Source organism: Zeus faber, assembly GCF_960531495.2.
Source record: "Zeus faber genome assembly, chromosome: 11".
Taxonomy (NCBI): Eukaryota; Metazoa; Chordata; class Actinopteri; order Zeiformes; family Zeidae; genus Zeus; species Zeus faber.
Window position 1 is genome coordinate 20,640,597 of NC_137205.1, and position 20,427 is coordinate 20,661,023.

The following is a 20,427-nucleotide window of genomic DNA, read 5'->3' on the forward strand; positions in this document are numbered from 1 at the left end:
GTTGTTATTAAGCAGGAAAATATATATAATTAATATTTTGAACATTCAGTGTCTAATTCAAACTTATTTTCGTCAAAGCATCCGAAACATGAACAAGTTTAAATAGAAATATTGAAAATAAATGAGATCCTAACCCTAACCCCAACCCGAAACACACAATGTTAAGGGGGAAACATTTCAACTAGTTTTGGGCTTTTTTTCTTTTTGATACACGAAAACCTTCCTTCCACCGCTCTTTCCTGTGGTTGATCGACATAGACAGAGACATAGAAAGAGAGAGAACGATTGAAAAAGAGAGCAACACAGCCTGCTGAGAATGAAATCGTAAAAAGAAATAAAAATAAAATGAGTAAAATAGATTAAAAAAAATAAAATCAATACAAATACACACATGAAAGGAGAGTAAAAATTCAATCAAAACACAGGGAATATAGATCGATAAAATACCCCCCATGACAGAACCACTTCTTATGTAAAAGACGGGCTACAACGATGTGTTTGAAGACAAGGGTGAGTGGGAGCTTTGGAATTCAAAGTGTCCAGCATGTGTAGAGGGAAGCCTGGGGGGCAGAGAGATACACAGAAATATCACAGTCATCCAAAAGAGGCACGAAAATGTCTGAAACAAGTCGTTTTCTGGCATTAAAGGAACAAAAACCTACTGTGAAAATAAAAAAAACCCGGCGTGAGCCTCATCTTTCTCGGGCTTAAAAAGTCAGATCCTCGTCCGAGCAGGCCCCCGGGTACTTGTTGTGTTGTTATTGGTGTCGATACTTGTGAGGAGCGGTAATTCCATAATCCGGATTGATTGTTTGGTTTAGAAGTGCACCGGGAACGTGCGTCTTCCCTCGCCAGGTGTATTTCCTCACACCTCACTTTGATGCCAGTTCCAGAGCCAGTGTGTGTCTGTGTGTGTGTGTGTGTGTGTGTGTGTGTGTGTGTGTGTGTGTGTGTGTCTGTGTGTGTGTGTGTATGATGTGTCTTGTGCAAATAAGTGTGTTTCTGGCTGTGTGCAGTCTGCATTGCGTGTGGCAGTGATTCATTATGTAGCAATTCCTGTGTGTGTGTGTGTGTGTGTGTGTGTGTGTGTGTGTGTGTGTGTGTATGTGTGCGCGTGTGTGTGCGTGTGTGTGTGTATGTGTGTGCGTGTGCGTGCGTGTGCGTGTGTGCGCGTGTTTGTGAACACAAAATGTGTTTCGATTGATGAAGAGCCCAATAACGGCGCTTATTAACGAAGACATCCCACCAGCGTGACCTCGCTCTGCTGTGCGCTCATTGGTTTGCGTGTGAAGGTTTTTTTTCCTCCGCTCAAATTGGGAGACGAGCTCGAACAAAGAGCGTTCCCATTGAGTCCGAGGGCTTTTTTCCCCGAAAATGGAAAATAATCGCGCGCATTTCAGCCCGGCATGCAATTTGTCATCCGGCGTAATTCACACGGAGCTATTTCGGTCTCGTTTTTTTTCTGGTCATTTTTGGGGGCTCAAAGACAGAACCCCGCCGAACAGCTCGGAAACCAAACTCTTGATCAATGGCGGAAGGATTGCTTGACCTTCTGATTTAATTAAAATGCTCGACGCAGGGATTCACCTAAATGATCTCAATCTGCTGCCCGCGCCCGTCCGCCCGGTGCGCTTGATTCCTTTTACGCTCCCCCTTTGTTTACCTTAAACAGCCCCTCGCAACTTGCCGTCTGACATTTCCCGCGTCGCAGCTGGAGCCGGGCGCCCCTCGCCGCCGGCGCGGACCTCGGCGCTCCGAGAGACCAAACGGGAGAGACTCACGTCATTAACACCGCCCACCCCCACCCCCACCCCCACCCCACCCCACAGCTGAAAGGTCAAACAGTTTCGTGCAAACAAGCTCCCATGCGGGGAGGCCAATACCGCCGGGCCTCTCCGGCAAAATGAGATTCCAAGCGCCAAGGTGAGCGTCATCAATATTAGAGGAGGGACGGCCGCCGGCCGCGCTTCTGCCGGGAGAGAGCGCGGAAATTAAAATCGATACGCGTGCGTTGTCGACCACTGCCGACGTCTTCTTCCACCCCCCCAAAGTGAGACGACCGCCGGCGGAGCCTCGCAGACCGCACGCACAACTCTCTGAAACTTTTTTTTTTTTCCCGATCGGGGTCGGCGTGTGTGCGCCTCGCGCTCACGCGCTGTGGTATTTAAAAGGTGAATTCGGTTTCCTGTGAATCATCTGAGTCATCGCGCCGGACCGCGATTCTTCGGCCGCCGCGAGACTTTGGTTTCTGACCGCCGGCAGGGCAACGGTCACAGTGTGCCCGGGTGCAAAAAAACAAAGAAAAAGAAAAAGAAAAAAGCGTTTTTAAATTGAGTTTAAACTCCGTATGGGCGCACGTTGAAGATGAATTACAATAAAAAATTTAAAAAAATCATGCAATTTTGGTTCATATGGTTTAGACTAATATCAGAGTATTATTTGGAACACCCTTGGGGGTAAAAAAAATAAAGCGGCGCAACTTCCTGTTTCTAGTCTCTCACATCAGCGGGGATGTAGCCAAAAGAGATGATTTGTCGAAGTGCTTAACAGTCAATAAAACCCCGAAAAGCCCGATAGAAGGCAGCGTTCGGGACCGTTGTCTGACTATAATGCGAGCGTCCTGCTTCCTCAAAGGAGATTTGACATGTTTTTAAAAGGTTTCTCAATCGTCAAATACCTGGTTATGGTGATAGCGAAGGGAGGTTGCGCCACGAAAAAGCTCGACTGTACGCGATGGGAACCAACATTTTAACAAGGCCGGTGTTTAAAAAAAAAAAAATCAAAATTCAAATTCAAATCTATCCTTTCGGATGGAGCAATGAAGAGGATGCGCTTCTGAGCCGCTTCCACGGCTGTCCGCCTCAATTAAGCGCGTAAAACCCATTCCACCTCAACCACTCGCGCTCCGGGCGACCTCAGTGCGGCGTCTGAAATGGGGAGGCGTCGCCGAGGAGGGACACGGCAGCCTTGGAGAGGACCGTCCTCTCGCGTAATGGTTTTGTTCCACAGACGCTTAAGAAGGGATCTTTCCGGGGCTACAGAGGTCCCTGGCGTCTCTAAGGGGGCGTAATATATAGGAAGAAATAAATGTAATCGCCTCCTTCCAATTAAGACCGGGGCCCCTGACCACCGTGTCAGCGCCCAGTGTTTCTCGGCGAGAGTATGTTCCGCTGTCCAACCGCTCGCTATTAAATCCTGGCGGAGGCAGAGTTCACCCCGCGGTGGAATCACTATTTTTAGCGAGGCATGTCACGGGTTTTTGCACGCGGCGGGATCCGACCGTCCGGAAGCTACCGCGGCAATTATTTCTCGAAGCTGAATTTTTATTTTTTATTTTTTTCCAGGCTGCCCGTCGTCGGAACGGGCGAGCGGGATCGCTCGCGAGGATGGTCGCTCCCGCCCCCCGGTCCCCGCGCCGGTTTGCGTAGGCCGATCGGGGCAAATCGCAGCACTTAAGATTTCGTGCCGCCGCGCGGTGAGGAGGTGCGGATTCGGTGGAGACGGATCGTCCTCAAAGCGTTTTCTTCTCCAATCGCTTCCAATGGCGTTCCCCCTTTCCGATGCAAGAAATGACGGTAGAATCGTGGTGAGATACAAGAAATGACAGTTTGAGGTCCGCATTAAAACGCTTCCTGCGGCTTCACCGGCGAGTTCACTGGGCCCCGGGCGAAGCGGAACTTCTCCGTTTGTACTAGAGCCGCCGCTTACTTTCAACACAATGAAGCATTATTTCAAACTGTTTTGGCCGTCTGAGTCTTTCACCTGCAGAGACAAATCTGTTTCACCGAGCTCATTTCTGGGGGGGGTTTTTTTCCCGATCATTCTCACATCTCATGAATTTCTCCCGCTTTATATGAAATAACAGAAACATCTGAAAATATAAAGTGTCCAAGTCTAGTGCGGGAGAGATGGTATTGCCGTGTGTTTCAGGTGAGTGCGTTCATCCAAAAATCATTTTACACACTTTAAAATGGGTTCTGGTTCCAAAGCTAGCTCGCCTGCCAACCATCAGCGCCGGAACACAATTCAATTAAGGAAAAATAATTATACCACAGCCTCTTGCCTCATGGCTCACTGCGAACCACGCCGCGTCCCTTTTAGGTGGCAATTTAGATTCTGGCGGAGAGGCAGATTAAGTAGATGTGACACGTGCTAAATGAGCCCACTTTGGACTCCGCGGCGCGACGGACGGCTCCTTTAGGCGCCGACGCAACCCCACCTCGAATCCCCGCGTCGAAGCTCACCGAAGTTGAACCCCGCGGGAAGGTGTCGCGGGGGAATTTAGGAGGTGCGTCCACTCATTCCAGTTCCGATGAAAAGAATTGAATTTTGAATGAAACACGGCGGTCGCCAGGGGCCTTATCCCTCGAGTGGCGGTCCATGACATTGTCGGGGGGTTTTCTGACCGCGCAGGTGTGCCCGTGAAAATGTTTCAAATTCAACTCGCAAAACTAAACGCGGGGAAACTAGCTTGCGTGTTGCAAGATCAAAATTGCAGGGCTGCACTAAGTGATGAAAGGTTTGGCTCATTCGATCATCCGACGCTCGGTTTGTTTGGTCCGGCTGGTGAGCGAGGGGGGACGGCGAGCCAGGGAGCACTTCCTGAACCATGAACGAGACAAAAGAGTGAATGGAATTCCCCCAGGAATGATTCAATTCTGTCAAAATTGTTTATTTTGGTGGAATGCAAAGTGTAAATCAGTCATATTCAATATGAATTACGGCAAATGCCTTCGTGTCTTTTGTTGCACGACTTCAATTTAGGTAGTAGTAATATTAGTAACAATACTCAGTAAATATTTTTAGTTAGTTGTGAGTCGACCATTTACTTGCTTGCCCACTCTGATCAATTGGAAGGCGGAACCCACCACCAACAACGAACACATCTTATGCAGGAGCACATACATAATGCAAACACATTGAATGGCTGTTTCTTATAAAGTGCCAGTTTAGAAACTGCAAAGTTTCAAAACAAAGGATTTTTAATTATTTTTATTTTTATTTTTAAACAAAATACTTACGGATTTCCACTTTAACCAGGGGTTAGATCGACTGCCTTGAACACGACACGGACAAACACGAACACACCTCCGCCAACATTTCATAAATCATATCCCCGTAGTTAACAGCCACAGCGGTTAAAAAAAACAAAACCCAAAATAAACACAATGGATTCCTCGCTTCATATTCATGACAACAACTTAGAGATTAGACGGGTTTCATATCCAGAAAGATCGTCTGAAATCACGCTGCACTTGCATGTGTAAACTTCCTAACTTACACAGAACTGGATGTTCTGTTTGCTCTCGTTGAGCAGCAGACACACACACACACACACACACACACACACACGCACACACACACACACACACACTAATAATAGTATTCTCCAGGCGAGAGGAATAGAAGATGACGGCTTTCATCCCTAAACCCCCAGTGTGTCTCAGACATCTCTCTCACATCAGTTCTTCTTCCTTCTCCGGTTTGTAGAGGGGAAAAAAAAATGACATATGGTGGAAAGGTAAAATAAACAACAAAAACAAAAATCAGGCGGTGTTTGATCAGAGGTTAACAGTCGCCCGTCCGCATGCCGCTGTGTGGCAGACGTCACCTACCCGACATGAACAGACTAAAGATGTATGACACACCAAAAAATGTCGTTTCGATCAGATTCAACTGATCGCCCTGGCACAGAGTACAAGTACTGAGGCAACGAAAGGCTTTTCTCTGCATTTTACCATCCTAGTGACTGAGGTATCTTGGAGCAGTGGGCTTCCATATACAGTATGCCCGGGGAGCTGTTAGGGGGTTAAGTGTCTTGCTCAAGGACACATCAGCACGCTACTAGGAGGAGCCGGGGATCGAACCGGCTGTACCTCCTGGGCCACTGCCCCCAATATACAGGAGATGAAATAAATACACGGTTGCCATTAGGAATTTCAAGTCGTTCTTTTTTTGTAGTGGAGATTTCTTCTTTTGCTATTCATCGTCCATAGCGAAGCTCTGCGCGTCTTCCAGCTACAAAGCTAATCCCGGCAGTGGGACGCCTCGAAAATGTGGGGCGCACGAGGCACAGATTTACGGCGCAGACGTGCGCTCCTTCGCCGCGTGTGAAAGCCCAGCGCGGACTGCGTTGGTTGACTTTATGTCATCGCAGACGTCGGAATACAAATCTGCCGACGCAGCGCTTTCGCGGGCAGCCGGCGCCCTCCCCTGAATCAAGTGCAGCGGTCGTAACGTGTGTCGACGCACATTTAATTAAACGTAGCTGCTGGATTTTATCCTCTGGTGCAATATGGAGGTGATAAAAACAAAATGCAAAGCGTGACAAGTGTATTTTCGGATGTATCTCTGGACGGAGGAGTGGTCCTCCCTTCAGGGGGCCGAATCGGGCCCATTTCCCCAGCGTGGTCTCACTCGGCCGTATTGATTTGCCGGACGACACGCAGCCGGAGTGCCGCTCGCACAGTGTGTGGGAGAACATGAGAGGGCCGGCAGGTTGATAGAAACACATCAAGTCCTCACTCAGCGGCTGTTTGCAGGTCCAACACCCCACCCCGCCCCCGCACGGTCAAGTTAAGACTCGCTGATTGCCGGACAGTGTTCTGGGCACGGAATGTACAGTACACATTTCACGATTTACTGCTGTGATGGTGCAACGTGTATTCCTCTTTTTCAAACTGAAGAGAAAACTTAAGTAAAAAAAAGTAATGTTTCAGTGAAAGAAAGCATATTTAGCCATTGAAACAGTCGTCGGTTCGAACTACTTTCTTGACATTGATCGTTGATTGTTTATAAGGGGAAACGACAGTGTCAGTTAAATATGAGCTGAAATCACTGACATTACCACAAGAGAGATACAGTAAATGATCGCGTGACTCGTTGCATCTCAACCAAAGAAAACCCCAAAAAACAAAAAAAAAGGAAAAGGTCTCGGTGGGAAAACACAGAAACGACAGAAAGAATGAAAAACAACCGACCTCGTGTCGAGCGGCGCACGACGACACTCGAAATCCTGGGGTTCCACAAACGTTACTCCGGTTGAACTCCGTATTCGGTCGTGGACGCCCGTTTTTCCGGTCGTCCTCGCCTCTGTTAGACCCAGCTGAGCGAACGGCCAATGGAACAAACAAGCGCTTTCTGAGAGAGGCCAATAAAGGCACGGGGGGGACCCCAGAGCGACATGGAGAACGCCACGACCACAGCCGCAAGTTGACATAACCAGAGGTGTACCTCTGAGGACACACACGCACACACACACACACACACACACACACACACACACACACACACACGCACACACACACACGCACACAGGTCCCTGCCCTTTCCCGCCCCGCTGACTCTCATTAGAGCTATTAAAAACACAAAAATAACTTTATATCCATTATAAATCATTATTGTGCCCTTGTCTCTGTTCCGATCAATTCTCTACCTGGCGGTCCAGGAGCTCAGCTTGATGCGCAGGATGAAATGCTCCACGGGGGGAAAAAAATAATAATAAAAAGTATTAAATAGAAACATCAGTGAATCATCTGGGATGCGTTGCATGAAGGCTCGTTCAGTTGCCGCTATTAAACCACTCAGACAAGCGGGGAGAACTCTTTGTCCGCATTAAATGAACAAGCAGCGCGGAGGTGGAGTGCCAGGACCCATTCACGAGCGCTTCCCCTGCTGCTTCCGCCGGATGGTGAATGAGGCGCCGCCGCAGTTTTTGCAATTAATCAAGCAGACTAAAACCTATAAGGTATTCAAACCTCGGACTGTGCTTTTGCCAATGACATCCGTCTCTCGGAAACACGGACCCGATTATAATTTTGCTGCAGTGCTCCTCACCCTATGCCGGCTCCTCTTTTATTAGCAAACAGGAGGCGGGAAGCGGGCATCCAGTTTAATGAATTGAGCGAGACGCAGAATCCTCGCATTAATGAAACAACAACATAACACTCTGTGATATTATTATGGGGTGCCCTTGTAACGTGAAAGGAATCACCGCTTGAGCAATATGTCGCCCCCGTGGTTATCAAACACGGCTTGTAAACAAAGAGCAAAGAGCGACCTGCGGGACACAACCTTGGGACGCCGAACGGCGCAGCTTGACCGGATGATGATAGCACTGGCTACGGCGCAGCTTGACCGGATGATGATAGCACTGGCTACGCTCGCGGATGAAATCGTTCCCACGGTGAAAGTTCGGATATTTCCAAACCAGAAACCATGGGTTGATAAATCCATCCGCTGCGCTCTGAATGCGCGCACTGCCGCTTACAACGACGGACTTGTATCTGGTAACATGGACAATTACAAAGCGGCGTCGTACAATCTGCGGAGGGCGGTGAGGGACGCCAAACGGACGTACAGAGACACCGTGGAGCTGCAGATGGAGCGGGGGGACACAAGACGCTTGTGGGAGGGGCTGCGAACAATAACAAACTACAAGAGCAGCTCCTCCCCAGCCACGAGTGTGGACGCCTCCCTGGCCAACCAACTGAACTCCTTTTATGCGCGGTTCGAGTCTGGCAGCAGCACCGCTAGCTCGCCGGCTAATTGGAGCTACACCACTGGGGACGAGCGCGCACACTCAGTGTCCGTGCACGAGGTCAGGAGGGCTTTGATGCGGGTGAACACCAGGAAAGCTGCGGGTCCAGACGGCATATCTGGACGAGTACTGAAGACCTGTGCTAACCAGCTAGCTCCGGTGTTCACCACAATATTCAACATCTCCCTGGCTGAATCAGTGGTCCCGTCCTGCTTCAAGAGGTCCACCGTCGTTCCTGTCCCGAAGATCGCCTCTCCAACCTGCCTGAATGACTACCGTCCGGTGGCCCTCACCTCGGTGGTCATGAAGTGTTTCGAGAGGCTGATTAAGGATTACATCTGCGCCTCCCTCCCCCGCACCTTGGACCCGTTGCAGTTCGCGTACCGGCAGAACAGATCCACGGATGACGCGGTCTCCCAGGTACTGCACACCACGCTCACGCACCTGGATGGCCAGAAGGGGGCCTATGTGAGAATGCTGTTCATTGATTATAGTTCAGCTTTCAACACCATAGTTCCCACCAGACTGGCTGTCAAGTTGTTGGAGCTAGGATTGAATGCTCCGCTGTGCACCTGGATCCTGGACTTCCTCACAGGCCGCCCCCAGGTGGTCAAGGTGGGGAAGTACATGTCAAGCTCCCTCACCCTGAACACAGGATCCCCCCAGGGCTTTTTAGGAGTCAGTTAGTCGGTCTATAGAAAGGAATTTTCTACTTTTATTTTATTTTATTTTTGTACTTTTTCCTAGGACTTATTGTGTGCTATCACCGGGTGTGTTGCATTACATTTCACTGCATATATGTATGGAAGTATGTATATGTATGTGACAAATAAAAATCTTGAATCTTGAATCTTGAATCTGTACGCTTGCATTTTCGCGGCGTAAGGCCGCGGCTCGGCGCGGCTCCGAGAAATGCTATTCAAACTCAAATTACATCTTTAGGGCCCTGGGGAACGTGGCATCGGAAAACTCTGCACATCCCCGGCGCTCACCTCGGGCGCGAGACCGTAATGAATTTTAATTGCTCCGCGCAGGCAATCGGCTCCGGACCGAGTGAGGGCCGAGCTGTTAAGGAGGTAATGGATAATTCCCGGTTCCATCGAAAGTGGAAAATGAGGAGTTGATCAATGCAATAAAGGAACCGAGGCCGTTAAGTAGCCGAGGTATCCTCCTGTCTGGTCCCAACTTGATGGACAATAAAAGGCAGCGCTGGACATAAGCACTGGCCCCGTGGCCTGAAAGTATATTTGCAACCGGGCCGGTCGGCAGATCCTTCACCTGGCGCAGTGTGCCGGTAGGATCCACAAGCCCAGGTTACAGAATTTTATAAATCGCATGAATTCTTAGTTCGTAATAAAAAATAAGCGGCACTGAACACACACACACAGCGTTCTGGAAACCCCGTGAGGCCCAGTTCAGATGTGTATGTACGGATCCGTCTTCCGTCGCCGCTCGTGATTTCTCACCCCTCAAAACGCAATTAAGCACAAAGATCACTTCCGTTTCCATGGACCTGGGCCCGCGCTCCAAATCGAAAGGAAAGAAGGAAAATCTGCGCCTTTAGCATCCGGTTGCGATGTGAATCGCCAAGCCTAATTTTGCCAGAGGAAATCTATGAAACATCCGTCACTTCTGATCTGGGGCCTCAACGTTGTCCAAAAATCACTAAACTGCCCATATAGAAAAGTGTATTTAAATCGAGTTTTAACACCCAAACTTTAGTTGAATCAGCACCAACATCTACCGTTTAAACTTTACACTTGAGTTTGAATCGTAAAGTTGGGTTAAGCCTTGTCTTCTAATTTTGGCTCCGGCTCAAGGTCTCAGGCGCTGTCAGAACAACCTCCTGTCGAGTAAAACCGCCTCCGCCCGGAACCTATTACGACCCGCCGGCGGGGGGAAAAAATAAAAAATAAATGGATAAAAAACAACATTCCAAAATGTCGGAACGCCGGAGGGGTTTGATGCCGACACGGCGTTCCCCGTCGCGGCGGACACGCATCACTGTGACTAAACAGAGGCGGGCGAGCGTCGCCGTCGAGTCGCGGTCGCGGTCGCTCCACGCGCCTGCCGTCGTACAAGTTATGGCCTCCCCGAGGAGTGTCAGGCGGAATCGAAAAGCTTGATCTAAAACACAATTAGCATTTTAATGGAATGCCATAAGAGTTTACAGAGGTTGTGATCCAGTCAATCAGCTCTACAAAGTGAAGGGAGTTGACGAAAGGTCATCCCTTCCATCTCTCGCTCTCGCTCTCTCTCTCTCTCTCTCTCTCTCTCTCTCTCTCTCACATTAAAGACACTTTCGCTTCAATCTCATGAGGAGCCTATTATGGATTTGATTTCTTTGGGGCGGCCAAACCAAATAATAATTTGTTCCTTTTAACGTACGAACGGTCCAATTACACCCGTTACACACTGGCTCTACAATTACAGGCAGAAGTCGTGTCAAGTTCACTTCCATATCCCGAAAAACCACTTTGCGGTCTCAAGGGGTCTCCACTGGCCACACAATCCACAGAGAAATCAACGCCGTACCCCGAGCCTTAACCTCCACCCAAACGCGGGGCCGCAAAGGGACCAAGGAATCCCCCTTCCAGTGATGAACTGAAGGGCTTCCTTGTAAATCGATATGACCTGAAATACCTCGTCAGTGTTTCCCTGGTCAAACCTTTTGAATCAAACATTGAAACAGAGTGTTAACACGCCAGCGTCACAATATCCCTTTGTCGTACTATGTTCGCAAGTACAGCTGGCGGCACGTCCGAACCACTGGACGTTTACAAGCCACTTAATGTGGCTTACGGCACTTCATTAGACCGCCATAAGACCGCGATGCTCAATACAAGCAGAGCTGAGGGTTAGAATCTGCCCGACGAAAAACACAGGACACTCCACGGGATGATCTCCGTCCCTCCAATAAGGTTATTACAGAAGCGCCCGTGATGGGAACGAGGGTGTACCATCAACACTTGTAGCCGAGACATGATCTCACCTTTCCCGGCGCCATTATTCTCCTAAGGCCGTTGTGTCCACTGAGAAATGAGGCTATGGCGAGAAGTGTCACCGTCTTTCCTTCGAGCCGAGGCCATTGAACCTCGCTCCGTGTTATATTGAAAGAAAAGTATCGGCGAAGCTGTCAGGAGATGCAATCTGGGGCAGGGTCATGTAAGGACAGCAGCGTCACCCCGCGTCGATGCTCCGTCAAAGTCAGAGCAAACAGCGGGTCCCGCTCAAGGATGATCGCTCGGCGGGCACGTGCTGCGTGTCCTACAGATTTCTCCCCATTGATCAAAACAGCGACCGTCGGCCGTTGAGTTATTGCACGCGAGATGAATGGTTGCGCAGCTGCAGTGACTGTGAGGAAATGTGGGTACGGTCGAGTGTCAACGGGCATTGGCCAAAAAAAAAACCCAAAAGGATTAGTGTCATCATTAAGATGCATACATACATACACGCACTAATCCTACTTCTTACAATCGAGAAAGGGCTGCTACGGACGGAGGAAGGTGACACGCGGTCAGAAGGAAGACGTTTCCAGGGATGCTGATTAAACGGCCACAACGTGAGATCAAACGAAGACCAGGTCCAGATGCTGGACGTCCAGCTGTCCACACCGACCGGCCTCCCCTCTACACCGGCCCGAGCGTTTTGTCTCATCTCACACACACACACACACACACACACACACACACACACACACACACACACACACACACACACACACACACACACACACACACACACACCGAACAGACCGCAGCCACAAGCCGCGTGGATCTGACAAATCAAAGGCTTCTGAAATAGAACGACTGCCTGTTCTGTTTTGAAGTGCTAATGATCCACAGAACAAAGGGCTTCGCTGTGATCCAGCACGGAAGCAATGCGGCGATGTCAAAGTGGCGCAAATTGGCTGTAACACACCCAGACATCTTTGGCCGGACCGGGTTGTTTCTCTCCAGGCAACAAGCATGTAATAGGCTCGACTGACTTTAGCCGGTACATCAATGGCAACGGCAGCACCATAGCACGTGACTGCACTTTGTGTTGGCTCTAGTTGGGCCTTTGGAAACAAAGAAAGCATGTTGCAGACCTGGAACACGCCGCCACTCACGACGGGTTTCGTCCTTGAAATATCTGTAATTTCATATTCAACTTCAATAGACAGAGCGGAACATATACTAAGTAAATGTAAAAGCAAGGGCAAAAGCAAATCAGGATAAGAATATAACATAACCTCTGGCCATCTGGGTGTACCCTCTTCTTCCCAACCACTGGAAAGTGGTGTCTTTTCTCTTAAGTTTGCTTTCTTCATTGATTTTTTTTGTTTGAGGTGGTGGGGAATTTTTTTTTTTTTCCCAGAGGATGCTGTTATCTTTATCAATGTTTATCCACAGAGACTGTTTGACAACTAGCGACTCTGCTTTATTAGAATTCACCTACGCCTGACATTCCCTTTTGCACCACGCCTGACCTTCCCTTCTTGCACCGTGCCTGACCTTCCCTTCTTGCACCGTGCCTGACCTTCCCTTCTTGCACCGTGCCTGATCTGTGCATTCTCACCTGTAACGGCGGACCCCGCCACCAACAATGGAAACAGCTTATAGCGGAGGAACATTGGATGGTTGTTTTTCATAAAGTGCCAGCCAAATAAAGTATCAAATGAGATTTTTCTTTTCAACATGGATTACGACACTTAAATATCCTTCTCCCAGTGTAAAAAGTGTCCAAAAGCAAGACACCCTCCCTTGGGCTAGAGGTCTGTAACACTGCTTGGCAGGGGAATGGACAGACAGAGGAAATTAAGATGGTGGCGGCGGTGGCGGCGGGGGTGGATTCCCTGCCAATTCTGTGATTGTCAGCCTGAGGTGACCGCGCAGAGAGCGGAGATGGTTCATGCGGTGATATTTGAACAAGGAATCTGAAGGGCCACGAACACGGCTGACGGAGCAATCTCATGCCATTCTGCCTCTGACAGGCGACGAGTGTCTCCCCCCCCACCCCCGGCCACGTCCACGTGCGACGCCCACTTGTCCAAATCAATCTTCTCCCCGCTCCGTCTCCGCTCGGCGCCACAGGACGGTCAGTCAATAACCACATCTACAGTACATTAATATTGCACCTATAGCAGGGAATAAACAAAAATGTAGCGGCAGCGTGACGAGTTCATCTTATTTCCGTGGGGCTTAGGCGCAGGAAGTCTGAAGGGGATTTACCAGATGAAATTAAAAGGAAAATCGTGTGACAGCTCCCACTGAAGCCCTCAGACTGGTCGGGAAAGACTCCTAAAAGGTTTGAGATGGACGAAAGATCCGTCGGCTCCCGAAAACAGGCCCGGCGGTTCTGTGCTTTATTTAGATGTATTAAGCAGCCTGACCTTAGAGATTGACTCCATTAGAAAAGGGACGACATTTTGAGCCAGGAGTGACGAGGTTATTCTTCTTCCTCAGGACTCCTTGTATTTCCCAGCCGGACGGGCGGACAGGATTCACACCCGGCAGCTGAAAGGTTCCCCTCCCTGACAGCGAGACAGCTGGACGCTAAAAGAGAGGCGGTGAGTGGAGCTCCAGACCCGTCGGGCCCTTGCTTCGACCCGGCGGCTGCTTTTTAACGGCGCCCAATTAGACTCGGAATGACGACGCGTTTACTGTCAGACGCACCGCGTCGATAAAAAAAATAAATAAATAAAAAGGGGGACGGTGATTTACGCCGTGCGACGTGTGCATCACAGACACAAGGTAATACGCCCAGGTAATACGGTGGGAACCCTATAAACACAGAGAGATTTTCTGTCTCAGTCAATATTATTGCCAATAAACATCTCCTTCATAACGGTGCCTCTTGCCGCATGTTGGAACAGATGGCGGTAAATTCAGGAAAACATGATGCAGGACTCATATCTCACCTTATTGGAGATATTTTTTTATACATTTCTGCTATACATACTACTGTACCGGCATATTTACTTGCACTTTCATTGTATACTATTTGTACTTTACGCGCTGCTCCCTATTTACTTGTATGTGTACATACTGTATATTGTATTTTATTGCATCGATTTTTTTTTTTACTTTTTCTGTTAACTTCCTCACCGAAATTTCTCCTTGGGAAGAAAGTACTTGTAAAGTACTCTAAACAATGCGTCAGGTGAACATACACCTTCGGTGAAAATCGTATCGTTTCTATTATTGTTTTAATGAATGTGTACGGTGTACGAATGGAACATTTTGAGTATGCCAGCCTGCCATGTGTAGTCGTGTGTACAGGTTTCTCTCCTCAGCCGAGGACAGCGTCCCAGGCTCACAAACTCGAGCTGCCAATGCTGATAAACCCACAGGCAGGCTCCAAAACAGAGCGCGTACATATATATATCTTTTTTTTTTATTACTAAAATATGAAAAAAATAAGAAGCGGTTCAACTCTTCACTTTGAGCCCTCGGCAGAGCCATTCCTGCTCGGCTCCTGGATGAAAAAAAATAAAAAATAAAAAATAAAAAAGGTCTCCAACAGGCACCATGTCGGCCGGGAGATCCCCGCAGGACCCGTTCAATCTCCCATCACCCTTGATCACCCCTGATACCTCGATGAATATCTCCACAGCCCTTTCCGGCAGTTTCCGTGGGGTTATTATTTTATTCTTTTTTAGCTGTCTCTCTCCACTTTCTCATTCGGTGGAAATCCAGCCCGATCCGGGCGTCGTGGGGAATCGCTGTCAATAAAGCCGACATGTGTTCAGCGAAGGGAGGCGAGGCCGGGTAGCCCGGCCCGGCCCGGCCCAGATGGACGTCTCAAACACTCTGAAGACGCTCCACGGTGGAATTGGCGCCAGAGCCGGACGGGACCAGGTAATCACTGAGCACTTCCAACTGTGCATTACACCCACGATGGAGTGAATTCTGAGGGATGTGGAGACAGACTTGGGAACGGTACGTGTGCAATAAGATAAGTAAACCCCAACTAACATAACCCCCCTAACAGGGTGGCCAGAACCCTGGTGTGTAGAGGAGGGTTAAATCAGTTATTATTTTGCGATAATAACCGGTTGGCTGCACATTATCCTGCGTATTACTATTTAGTATTTATTTTGAGACGGAATATCGACTTTCAATGATTTTACAACTAGTAGGTCTAGTTGAAGAGCTTCTGATAAAAAGAATAGTCCACAACAACCAAGCGAACACTGCGACAATTACTGGTTATTTTTAGTGTTAAATTGGACATTTCCACATTTATCTTTCATTGCAGTTAATATATAATTATAACTGCAAAGAAAAACACTTTGAAGCTGAGGCCAGCTCCTTCCCTTCAGTTAAACGGGATGTTCAATGTTCTGGGGAGCGGGCGAGGAGAGGAACGGACCAATTATTTCCTTGACGGGAGCCGTAGATTGCCGGTCTCGGAGCAGCCATTTATTCCCCATCCCTCTCACCCGGCTTCATTGTTATTAAAGTGAATCTGCATTAGCCCGCGCAGGAAGTCCACTGCAGGAGGCCATACAGGCAAAATGCTTTCATGACATTTTTTTGGAGGAATGAATAGCTTAAACGTAGGCTTATTCGATACGTCGCAGCGTGAGACGAGACATTATAGAAATTCTGCTTCCGAGCAGAGAAAACTATTAAAAGCGATTCGCCCAGCGGTTTGATGGATGCAGGGCGGTGGGTGGGGACCGGATCAAACGTTTTTATTTTTGTTTGTGACACACTACTCCACGATAGCATCCTCCTGCACACTTTGTGCTGAATTACACCAGTAGGCGGTGCTGAGCCAAATTTACTTTAAATCTGTAATGCAGATTTAATCACATTTGTAGAGAAACATTAATATTAGGACGAGGGTGTGTTTAATGAGAGAACTATCATATATTTCAGTTTACAGCCCACGTTTAAGTGCCCTGTACCACTGAAAATCAATACCCGACTCTACGTTTCTATTTTTATTTATTTTTTGACTCAACGATTCTAAACCTTGTGTCCGCATTTTGGAGAGAAGGTCGAGGTCGGCGAACCAAACAATTTTTCTGTCAATTCTTTTTCCCCTGAAAAAGTATTTTATACATCTGTTGCGGAAACGGATGGATGTGCGTTGCCCCTCGTGACAATTCAGAAGGGCGAGCAGACCCGGCTCCGCTTCTCCACTTCAGAGGCAAACAGACGGGAAAGCGAGGAGGCGGCGGGCCAAAGGAAAACACCGGAGAAATACAAAGCCGGACCTGTGTTCGAGAACCGATGAGCAGGGGCTTGTAACGGGAGGCAGCCAGCATCAGAGGGCGGGCGACGTTCCCTTTCATCCCAGCCCCCGTCACACCCACGGGGAACATTAAGGGACAGTCGACCGAGATTAACACAAATACCAGACGACGCGGCAAGGCGATAACAGCAGACATATTCAACTCCTTTGTTTCCCCGCTCACCACACCTGAACACCCGCTGGGGCAGACCGGCGGGTAACCCGTCCAATTGCCCCGGGTCGCTGGCTCTACCACGTCCTGCGACAAGGACATCTGCGTTCTGCGGCTCTGTGGTCCCCTAAGAGCCAGATTGGACTGAACTAATGTCCAAATCAATGCGTTATCACCGTAATGTTTTCCCCTGAGTGATTTCGTGTGGAACGATACTCTTCCCAACTTTGGGGTTAAACTGGTGAAACAGTTTTTCATTTGTTGGGCTTGGGCTTGGAATGCCGCCCCCTAGCGTCCACAGACGGCACCTGACTAACAAGTTGATTTTGTGTGTTTATTCCACCAAACCCTTGGTTTTATCGTATATCACCCGTATTCTTTTTTGAGGAGCGCTCTGAATGTTACGCACGCATATTATCTCCACTCCAGCAAGAGTAATCCGATCGCTTTTAAACTCCTACGCAGTCGGCCAAATTGAGGCAATACGAAACACTGCGAGCGCCTGGGAACGCGATATTGACCTTCTTTGGCTGAGTTCATCTATTTCCATGTGTGGCTTTCATTTTGTTCATTTCAAAATTTATTTGACCAACACGATTTTGCATACCTGCGTTGAACGGTTTGAAGGAAAGGACTGCAGTAATCCAGCGGGCAGGAACGTTTGAAATGACCGACGTCAAAAGGAAAACGCCTTTCCCTCCACGACGGACCAATGGGAAACCCCTTCGCCAACTCCCTCGGACCAATATCCCAGTGGAGCCGCATGCACACAGGCCCTCCCGCCGCAAGACAGCAAGAAGGTCCTGGGTTCGATTCCCGCGTGGGGCGCTGTTGGCACCGTGCTCCGGCGGGTTATCTCCCAAATAGGAGCCCTTCTGTGGAGTTTGCATGTTCTCCCCGTGCTCACATGGGGTTTCCTCCACCTAACGTCAGTAAGGACCCCCACCAAAAACATGCACCTATCATCGTCTGACCAGCGATGGACACTCGTCACCAGGTCCCCGGGCGCGTCCACGTATGCTGCCCACTGCTCCTGGCTGCCCCCCCGGAGGAAGGACAAGCCAGGATGGGTTAAACGCAGAGGCCTCATTTCACCGGCCACCATCCAAAGCGTGTGTGTGTGTGTGTGTGTTCGTGCATGTGTTGTGTTGTAGTGTGGTGTGCTGTGTGACGATTAAAGATTGTTGTTCTTCTTCTCCTCTTCATGGATGTTGATGTGGGGTTGGGCACTGTGAATTTTTTCTTTTATCATTCGGTTTAGAGTGAATTAGCTGCGTTCTTCTTACGCATTTCAAAGCAATCCCTCCAATTCAATCTATAGTTGTATTCCCTCTTCAACAGAATATCCCTTATTAATTATCCCCCGTGTGCGTTTTACTTGCTCTAAAGTGGACCTTCTATGCTTTTCTATCAGTATGGTACAAAATAGGCCCAAAACATTTTTTTTTGCTGAAAGCACCACTCAGATTATGCATTCGCACCCTTCTTAGATGCCTCCAATCCACCCCGTCTGAAAACTCGTTTTAAGTGGGAGGAGCAACCCTCCCGAGTTCTGTGAGCCAATGGCGTTTGAGTACGGCTTCTGGGTTTTTCACTGTATTTACTCCGTAACTTTCCCTGATCTCACCTCGTCAGTCCACCAACATCTGTTTCTGAACAAATTTGAGGCAAGAAATAAGCCATCCAGTGTCTCAGTCTTCACTCATATTAGATCAACAAGGCCTCAATTAAAAAATTGTTCTGACTTTCACCGCGTTGTCGGGAGCAGCGGGGAATACGACGGCGGGGGCTTGGAGCCTTATTGTCACGTTCGATTACGGAAACGTCGTAAAAAAATAAAAAGAATAAAACAAAGACATCTACGGTTTCGCTTGGAGAAACGCCGAGCCGCAGCTGACAGCGACATAGCGTGGACACACACAAACACACACACCGCGGTGTCTGGAGCAGCATGAAGCTTAGAGCACCGCGGGATATGCCGGGGCTTCGGGCTTTTTTGTTTCATTCAATCACGGAAACGTCGGGAAATAAAATACATCTACGGTTTATGTTCGGAGAACCTCTGAGCGGATCGCGCGCCACAGCCTACAGCACAGTCAACCTAACGTGAAGGGAGAGAGCCTAACACGCACGCACGCTATTTTTTTAAATACTTGCATTTCCCTCGTCTGCAGTTTTGTCACCGAAAGTTGGTATTAATTCCTCTTACATTTAAAAGATTTGCGCTGGTCTCTGCAGCATAAAGCTCTGCAGATCTATTTAGAATAACAGCCCTGGTGACGTGTCACAGGGCAGCAAAGCTGAACGGCTCGTTTTAAGATGCATTTTCTGAAACAGAAAAATAACGGAGTTGTCTTATTTCAGTTAGTGTGTGAGTAGGCCCATCAAGTGAGAAACCCAAATGTCTGTGCATAACCACTGAAAAAGTGAGTTTTGCATTATAGGTCCCGTTGAATTCTTATTATCACTTCAAACTTTTACCAATTATAGACACTCCTTTGTTATAAATAAACATTCATTGTTTGATTGGGTAATAGTCGTGCATTTCTCTTGATATCCCGTGTGAGAGGATTTCTGACCGGAGAGAACGTGACCCTGAGATACGGACCTATATCGCCGCCCACGGCGCAATAAACTTACTTTTAACTTTCCAATTTTTAATCACAAAATCGTTGTCGCCCGAGGAAACTAAAAATATTAATCAAAGGCCTTTGAGCTACCTTCAGCTGAACCCCGATGGTTTACAGCAAACACGGGCAGCGCTCAGGAATTGGTTTGAATTGAGATACGAGATGGATGCCCTCTTCTGCCGCGGTGAACATCAATGCCAGTTGATATGAGATACAGAGTGAAACACCGGCGACAAACACACAAACTATCTTTCTCCGGCTGGACGCATTCATCAGCCGTTGTGCTTGATCAAGTGTGAAAACGAATTCCACCCCCGCGTATCAGCTCAGTAAAAAAAAAAAAAAAAAAAAAGACAGCCCCACAAATCCTACACCGGAGGCAGTTAACATTCATTTTGTTGGTTTTGTTTTCAAGCCAGGCCTCTATTCTGGGTGTTGTCTTTCCACCAAAAACCGTGAATAAACCCACATGAATGTCTCTGCGCCAAAGTTCGGGGCCCGTATCGTCCGGTCTCTTAAGAAAATTAAAAAAAAAAAAATTTTAGTGCGCACTAATCCAGAACTCTCCTTTTCAATTAGCAGGAAGGTCAGGATTGTCGTAGGGAAGCAAATGAAATGCAGGCGTGGGGTTTTAATGAGGTTCCTCACACTCCGGTGTCAGACTTTATGCCCTGATTAAAGTCTGATTAAATGTTCTTTAGGTTAAAAAAAAAAAAAAGAAAGAAAAAGAAAGTTGTTTGTAAGGGTCTGGAGGTTTGAATGTCAGGTCATGATGAAAAGACTCGCGAGTCGGGACCACAGAGAGCGGTATGTGCACGCAGTGCTTCCCATTAAGTCTGAATGGAAAGTTACGTCTCAAG